General features: G+C 39.3%; 1 long non-coding RNA gene across 1 annotated transcript in view; it reads right to left on the reverse strand.

Annotated features, from left to right (window-relative positions):
* Nucleotides 1-7,080, reverse strand: part of LOC115297917 — a 27,579-nt gene extending 20,499 nt beyond the window's left edge. The window contains exon 1 of the long non-coding RNA XR_003911521.1: nt 6,948-7,080. This is a non-coding gene — a long non-coding RNA (uncharacterized LOC115297917). The remainder of the gene's footprint in view (nt 1-6,947) is intronic.
* Nucleotides 7,081-8,066: the final 986 nt, after the last annotated feature.

An 8,066-nucleotide genomic window follows, 5' to 3' on the forward strand; every position in this document is an offset into this window, starting at 1 on the left:
TAGAAAGCATGAATAGACCAATAACCAGTGAAGAAATTGAATCCATTATCAAAAATCTCCCAACAAATAAGAGCCCAGGCCCAGATGGCTTCCCAGGGGAATTCTACCAGACATTTAAAGCAGAGCTCATACCCATTCTTCTCAAACGATTCCAAAAAGAAATAGAAGGAAAGCTTCCAAACTCATTCTATGAAGCCAGCATCACCTTGATACCCAAACCAGACAGGGACCCAGCCAAAAAAGAGAACTACAGACCAATATCCTTAATGAATACAGATGCAAAAATACTCAACAAGACACTAGCAAATCGAATTCAACAGCACATAAAAAGAATTATCCATCATGATCAAGTGGGATTCATTCCTGGGTTACAGGGCTGGTTCAAGATTTGCAAATCCATCAATGTGATCCATCACATTAACAAAAGAAAGGATAAAAACCATGTGATCCTTATGTGTTTTAAAAGCTTGTTATGTGCCCTTCATCTGCGAGCACTACAATATTAAAGAGGGGTCATACACTGTCCAGGGCCTGGCCCTTCAGGAGGTGTTTTTTGGAGTGTGTTACTTGCTCTCTGTTGTGACTTTGGTTCCTTTATCTCCCTAGTTATAGTGATGTTTTGGACCCTCTACCAGGTGTGCTTTGATTTGTTTGTTGAAGCAGCCCTGGAAAGGAACACAAACAAAAACCACAAACAAAAAATAAAAACAAACACACACACATACAAACAAAAAAAACCCCTAGACAAAAAAGACGGAATACCAGCTACAAGTAAACAGCAGGTGGAGGCAGTGCTGACGGAAGAGGCCATGTCACATACAACGAGATAAATGACAGGGGTGGGGAAAAAGAAAAGAAAATTAAATTGACCAGACAGAGAAACTATACAGCTTAATCCAGAGAACGTACAATAAAGACGAATGTATGAAGAGAATATATCTGCTTAAACAAACCAACAGTCAGAATAACCAGAGTAGAGGAGGGAAGAGATAAGGAGAAAAGGAAGGGTGAAAAAAAAAAAAATATATATATATATATATATATATATATATTCACACACAAACACACACACACACATACACACACAATAAGAAGTGTCTGGGAATTAAATCAGGCAATGCAATGCAACAGTGCCGGTCTGGAGGAGGGGCTGTCTGGTTGGTCAGCATCAGTCCCCCACCCTTAGATATGCAGTTATCAGGCACGGAGCGGCATGGTTTGGTGTGGGTGGGTCCAGCCTTCACTGTGAGCCCTGCTGTCTGTTACCTGAAGACCCACCTCGTTGGTGATGAGAAAAATGGCGACCTCCCAGTCTCTCCTCTAAGGACCAGGTGTTCCGAACCATTCTGCTCAGGCTGTCCACAGACGCGAAAGAGGTGGTTTGTTCCGGTTTGCCAACTCCCGGGACTCTTTGGTGCGTGGCTGAGATTTAAACCCTGATGTCTTAAAGAGAGCCCAGGATTCCAGGGAGGAGCCACTCTGCACCGCCTCACTGTGCCGCGCATGCGCGGTCTGTCCTACTCCGCCAATCTCCAACCTCCCTGGCGCTACGCTGGAACTTAAACCCCGACATCTTAAAGGATCCACAGCTCCAAGCGCCGGGTTGGGGAAAGTGCAGCTCTACACCACCGATATATGGTCTATGGCTGGCTAGGCGCTGGCACTTTGCCCTTTGAACGGATATATAACCTTCTTCCCACAGCACTCTAGGGAGGGGATTGCTTTCTTCCACTGTGGACTGCGTCTCTGAACTACTTTCCGAGCCAGGACTGGCTCCCATCCTCCCCAGGTGTGCAAAGAGGGCAGCCAGGCCAGTCCGGAGAAAGCCCTGCATTTAGAGGTTGGATCTTTCTCCATCCCAGTCTGTAGTTTTTTTTTCTTGTCCAGATACAGTCTTACCCTTCCTCAGCCTCTCTTTCTCTTCCTTTTGTCTCACTGCAGAAGGACATCCTGCCCCTCCCTCCCTCCACTGCTGGTTTTCTCTCTCCCAGTTCTCAGTCACGCACCTACGGCCCGCCAGGTTGTTCTGGCGGATCCCTGGAGGCGTCTCTGTCACTTTGCCGCCAGGACTCTTGGAACACAAAGTCCTTTGGCCTCAACACTGCTGAGTTTGTGAGATGAGGATCCCCCTACTACTCAGCCATGTTGGATCCCTCCAGCATTCAATCTCTTATCCCAAGTATTTGAGTTCTAACCCCAGACTGCTGGATCATCAAGTAAGTCTGTGTCCTTTTTTAGTTATTAAAAAGTCTTTCAGAACAGGAGCTATATCTTAATATCTGAGTTCCTTACATCCTTTAGCATGATGCCTTGCCAGATGGTCAGTGTCTGTAGAGTGACAGATATCTCTGCTTCCATGCATAGCGAGGGAAGTTACGCTAATTGCCTTTTACCATCCTGCTTACCCCTAAGAGTCTACAAATTTTTGGCAAAGTACTTGAAGTGTTGATATGTGCTTACTAAAAAAGCTATACATGTCAAACCCCAGCGTAAGAGAAAATGAAAGGGAATAACCGTGGAAGTTTACGCGGGGCATACATTCTCGATTCAGTAGGTGGCAAACCCATCTGAACGTGAACACTGAGCAGGAGTGCCTGTAAGTGGAATCTCCTTTCTGTTCGGAAAAGAGCTTTGACTTAATGGGCAGATGAAGCCTGAAAGCTCTGTACTATACACTACGGAAGAGATAACTGTTAGCAAATATTGTTTTGAGTAAATGTACAATTGATTACTCTTTCATCAAGTAAGAATTACATTTGGCTGTGTATAATGGAAACCTCATCTAAGTCAGAAAAGAGTTTTTTTTTTTTTTTCCACAAACCAAAAGATCTGGAGGAAGGTAGGGATAGTACAGAAGCTCAAGGATATCAAGTCTCTAAGATTCTTGCAGTTCCTCATAGTCTTTCCTTTGTGGTCAAATGCAAATGGCTGCTGTGGCTTCTGCCATCATGCCTGCACTTGAGGATGCATGAAGGAGAAATTAAAAAGAGCACAAAAGACAGAAAAGGCATAACAGCCTAGTCTGTCCCCTCCTTTTTTATGGTTTGTTTTCTTTTTTTTTCCTGCCTTCAAACACCTACTTACATCTCTTTGGCCAGAGCCCTGACATATGGATACCTCTGTCCATGTATACAACCATCTGAAATGGAGGCTGAAAAATTTAGTTTTTATTAGCTGGGCACTTTGCCTTCATTGTTCAATTAATAAATATTCTGTCAGTAAGGAACAATGAGAGAATTAATGGATGTTCAATAAACATCTAGCAGTCTTGCCCTACTATCCATTAAAAAATAGAAGGGGCCCATTTAACCTCTTATTTTAAAGATTACTGCATTTTGATGGGTCTTCTGATGAGCTACTTGCATGATACAATCTGAAGTAGCTTTATGAGTTTATTTTTTGATAAGGATATTTAAGAATTCTCTGAAATGTTGGATATTACATGGAAGGCACCCTGGAGTTGGTTCAAACTTTGGCTTCACCACAGTTCACTGTGAGCTACTTTGAGGCTCAGCTCGATTACATGTGAACGGATAGGGACAAACTGATTTTAAAATTTATATGCAAAAGCAAATGATTAAAATAAACAAGATGTTCCTAAAGAAGGTGTACAGGGTGGAAGAACTTCCTTATCAGAAATTAGAAATTTATTATAAAGCTTTATTTCTTTAGATAGTCTGGGATAAGCTGCAGAGCAACATAGGTTGACCAATGAAACAGCAAAAAGAGCCCAGAAGCAGACCAATACAAAAATGGTAATTTTATTTATGACTGGGAAAATTTATTTATGACTGATTTATTTATGATACTGCAAATTGATTAGAAAAATATATACTTTTCAATATATGGCACTGGAACAATTGGTTATTTAATGTGAAAAGATGAAGTTGGAACCCTATCTCATACCACATAAAAAAAAATTCAAATCTTTATGGGTTAAGACTTATATGTACCAGGCAAAGTGTATAAAGTTGAGCAGAAATAGTAAGCTTCCAGTATGTCTCCACTTGAGCAAAGTACAAAACCATGCAAAACTACATATTTCTTAATAATACAAACATGGCTAAGTATAAATAAAAATAAGACAAAGATAAAGAGAAAATTTAGGATTGCATTTCCTCTTAAGGGAAATGAAAGGGGACATAGAAAACCTAAACATTCTTGTTCTTAAATTGGGTGGTACCCATGAAGAAGCTTTTTATATCATTCTGTCTTTTGCCTTACACATTTTATGAGGATTCTTTTGTACCTACATATGACTTTGAAAAGATTTAAAATGCAGATATGGAAGATAATAGTTTCATTGGATTATTATGAATATCAAACATGAAAGTATTTGAAAAAGCATTTGATAAATGTAAGTTATTTCTATCCACTACGCTGTGAACTTCTTGAGGTCAGAATTATTTATTATTGATCTTTGTATCCTTAGCCCAGTGTCTGAAATACAGTATGAACTTCATAAGCATTTTTTGAATGAATGAATGAGAAAGCCATTTTAATGTTAGCATATATTTATACAGAATTTTAGTGTTGGTATTATTAAACAAAGCATCCTTATAACATTTATTAGCAAACATATCACTTTATGCACTCATATACTTATTAATTTATTCTTTAAAATATCTAATAAGGCCTACAATGTTCTAGATGCCATGGATGCTAGTTGTTGGCAGAACATCTTATTTCCAACAAGCTCACAGTCTAGTGGAAGAGGCAAACAGGTAGTTAGGCAATAATTATTGCTTCTTCAAATGATTACTTAGTGATAAGACTATCACTACTGTGTGTAATACAGGATGCTTATTTTCCTGGTTGACTTTTTCTTCTCTTTAGAGAATGAGGAAATTTTCAAAGTGTACCTTGATCAGTGGTAAATCAATTTACTTAGCTCTATTTAATAGGCATTCTAGAGAAATGAGATTTTATTATCTCACATGAACTGAAAGCAGGGGCATAGGCATGCTTTTGCCTTTAAATTGAGTTTAGTTTAGACTAGAAATCAGATATGAATAGGAAAAGGATCTACTTAATCAGTACCTCTGAGGACCCTAGTGACAGTCAGAGAGAAGTACAGAGGGTTTGTATTTGACAGATTTCAGCACCTGGCTGGTGACATAACAGCCAATGCCAATATGAGAGTTGATAGCCATGGGGAATATGAATGCAGCCAAGATGAAGTCCACAACAAGGAGTGAGGAAGATTGAAACTTCAGCAGGGTTGACACTGGCGTGATTACATTAAACAAGACAGACAAGTGTTGAGGACAGGATTTCCCAAATTGTATTCCTTGGAATGTCATTCCTTCAACAGTGCTTTATAAGAAAAGGAATTGAAATACATTTGGGAAATGCTAATCCTCTCCTTAGATTCACAACACAGAGTATCATATTAAAGTCCCCATGAAACCAGTTCAACTTTAGAAAGATGACAAAATGATGTGAAGAAACTCTTCAATTTTTGACATATCTATCCTTTCTATTTTTAATTATGTCTTATTTTCCCAACAATAAATTTTTTTTTAAAAATAGTTTATTGTCAAATTGGTTTCCATACAACACCCCGTGCTCTTCCCCACAAGTGCCGTCCTCCATCACCACCACCTCTTTTCCCCCCTCCCCCTTCCCCCTTCAACTCTCAGTTCATTTTCAGCATTCAATAGTCTCTCAAGTTTTGCGTCCCTCTCTCTCCCCAACTCTCTTTCCTTCTTCCCCTCCCCCTGGTCCTCCCTTAGGTTTCTTCTGTTTTCCTAACAATAAATTCTTTAGTGCCTACTGTAAGCAGTTTAATTGACTATAAAATTAATTGTAATTTGTGAGAAGGTAAAAGAATTTTAAATGAAAGAAAAAATATGGGACTGGGTTATTGTCTCTGAGGTCACAGCATGAAGTATGTATAGCAATCTTACATTAAAATGTCTTAAGGTTGCCTAGCTCGCTTGGTTGGTGGAGCATGCAACCCTTGATCTCAGGGTTGTAAGTTCCAGCCCCAGTTTGGGTGTAGAGATTACTTAACACACACACACACACACACACACACACACACACACAATCTTTATTTTAAAAAGTGTTGAATATCTGCTAGAGAAACAGTGTGCAACCTAGTGACAGTTCCTGAAAGTGCAGGCACATCCCTTAGATGATTTTCTATCCCTTCCCTGAATGGAGGTAATGACCCTCCTCACACAAACAGAGATCCTTAAGAAGTAAGTGAATCTTGGGTGGACCATGAATTTAAAAAAATTATTGCAGGGGTGCCTGAGTGGCTCAGTCAGTTAGGCCTCGGACTTCGGCTTAGGTCATGATCCCACGTTTGCAGGTTCGAGCCCCGTGTCAGGCTCTGTGCTGATAAGCTCGGAGCCTGGAGCCTGTTCAGATTATGTGTCTCCCTCTCTCTCTGCCACTCCCCCTTTCATGCTTGTCTCTCTCTGTATCAAAAATAAATAAAACATTAAAAAATTATTGCAAAAGTAATACATGTTGATTATAGAATATAAAGCATATAGTTACAAAAGAAAAAGTAGCCAAGTGTGTGTGTGTGTGTATGTGTTGTAAATGTGTGTATGCTCACATTTTCTATGTATTCATATATTCTATAAATGTTTTATACTGTAAATTGTACTTTGGTAATTGCAATAAATGTTCTTTTATAACCATATTTCACATAATAATAATTCTAGAATATAAATCTAGGTATTTACAATTTACTGCATAATATTCTATTATATGGTACATTATAGTTAAATTTTTCCTATTGATGAATCTTTAGTTTATTTAAAAAATCTCATGATTATAAATAATACAATGAACACCTTTTATATTTTATATTCTTGACATTTATTTCTTCAAAATAAATTCTTAGGAAATAGAAATGCTGGTCCTAAAGATATATACTTTTAAATTTTTATATTTTCTCTCAAAAAGTTTTTACCAGTTTACATTCTCACCTGTAGTGGTTATGAATGCCTTTCTCACCATATCTTCCCATATTGAATGTCCCTTCCGGCTGGTCAGTCGACGCGGGTTTCTGAGAGAGGGGGTGAGAGTAGGGTAGGGCAGGGAGCACAGAGAGTGGAGGCAAGACAAGGTCTCTGATCAAGCCCCTTTTTTTTAAGACCACGCACGTCTTATAAAGGGTAGAAGGCGGGCAGCTGACGTGAGTCAGTTGCTAGGAAACAAGGGCGGGGACTGCAGCGTCAGCACGCAGCCCTCGAGAGGCTAACACGAAGGGCCTGGGAAGTAAACAAGAAGGCCCCAGCTGGAAGGGATAATGCAGCTCTTGGTGTGCTGGCAGTGATAACGCAGCTCAGCTGTGCGGGTGGCTGATCTTGCAGGTCAAGGCACGTGTCTTTTCTTTTGGCAGCTCTTCTAGCAGCTCCCCACAATTGAACAGTACACATCAGATACTGGGTTTTATGCATAAAACTAATGTGCCAATATGAAGACAAAAATATCTCCCTGTTTTAAGTTGAATTTCTTTGACTAACTTCTGAATTAGAACTTCTTTTCCTAATGTTTACTGCTGGTTGTTTCCTTTTCTTTTCCTATTCTGCTTATTTTCCTATGGGGGTTTTGGCTGCCTTCTTACTGGTATACCGTCAGATTGCTTTGCACATGTTTTTGTGTGTTGGTTGTTTTGAGCTTTTTATCTTGAACTAATTTTGGATTTACAGACTTATAAAAATGGTACAAAGCATTCCTGTATACCCTTTACCAGTTTCCTCTTATATGTTAATCTTATGTAACTATAGTACAACCTACAAAACCAGGAAGTTAACGTTTGCACAACAGTATGAACTAAACTACAGGCTTTATTTGAAGTTCATCAGTTTTTCCACTAATTTTCATTTTTTGTTCCAGCATGCAATCCAGGATCCTACATTGCATTTAGATGATATTTCTGCTTTATCTTCTCTAATCCGAAACTGTTCCATAATCTTTCTTTGTTTTTCATAGCCATGTCACTTTTAAAGAGAACTGATCAGTTATTTTGTAGACTGTCCCTCAATTTGGGTTTGTCTCATGTACTCTTCAAGATGGAATGAGGTTAGGGGCACCTGGGTGGC

Source organism: Suricata suricatta, chromosome 8 (genome assembly GCF_006229205.1).
Source record: "Suricata suricatta isolate VVHF042 chromosome 8, meerkat_22Aug2017_6uvM2_HiC, whole genome shotgun sequence".
Classification (NCBI taxonomy): domain Eukaryota; kingdom Metazoa; phylum Chordata; class Mammalia; order Carnivora; family Herpestidae; genus Suricata; species Suricata suricatta.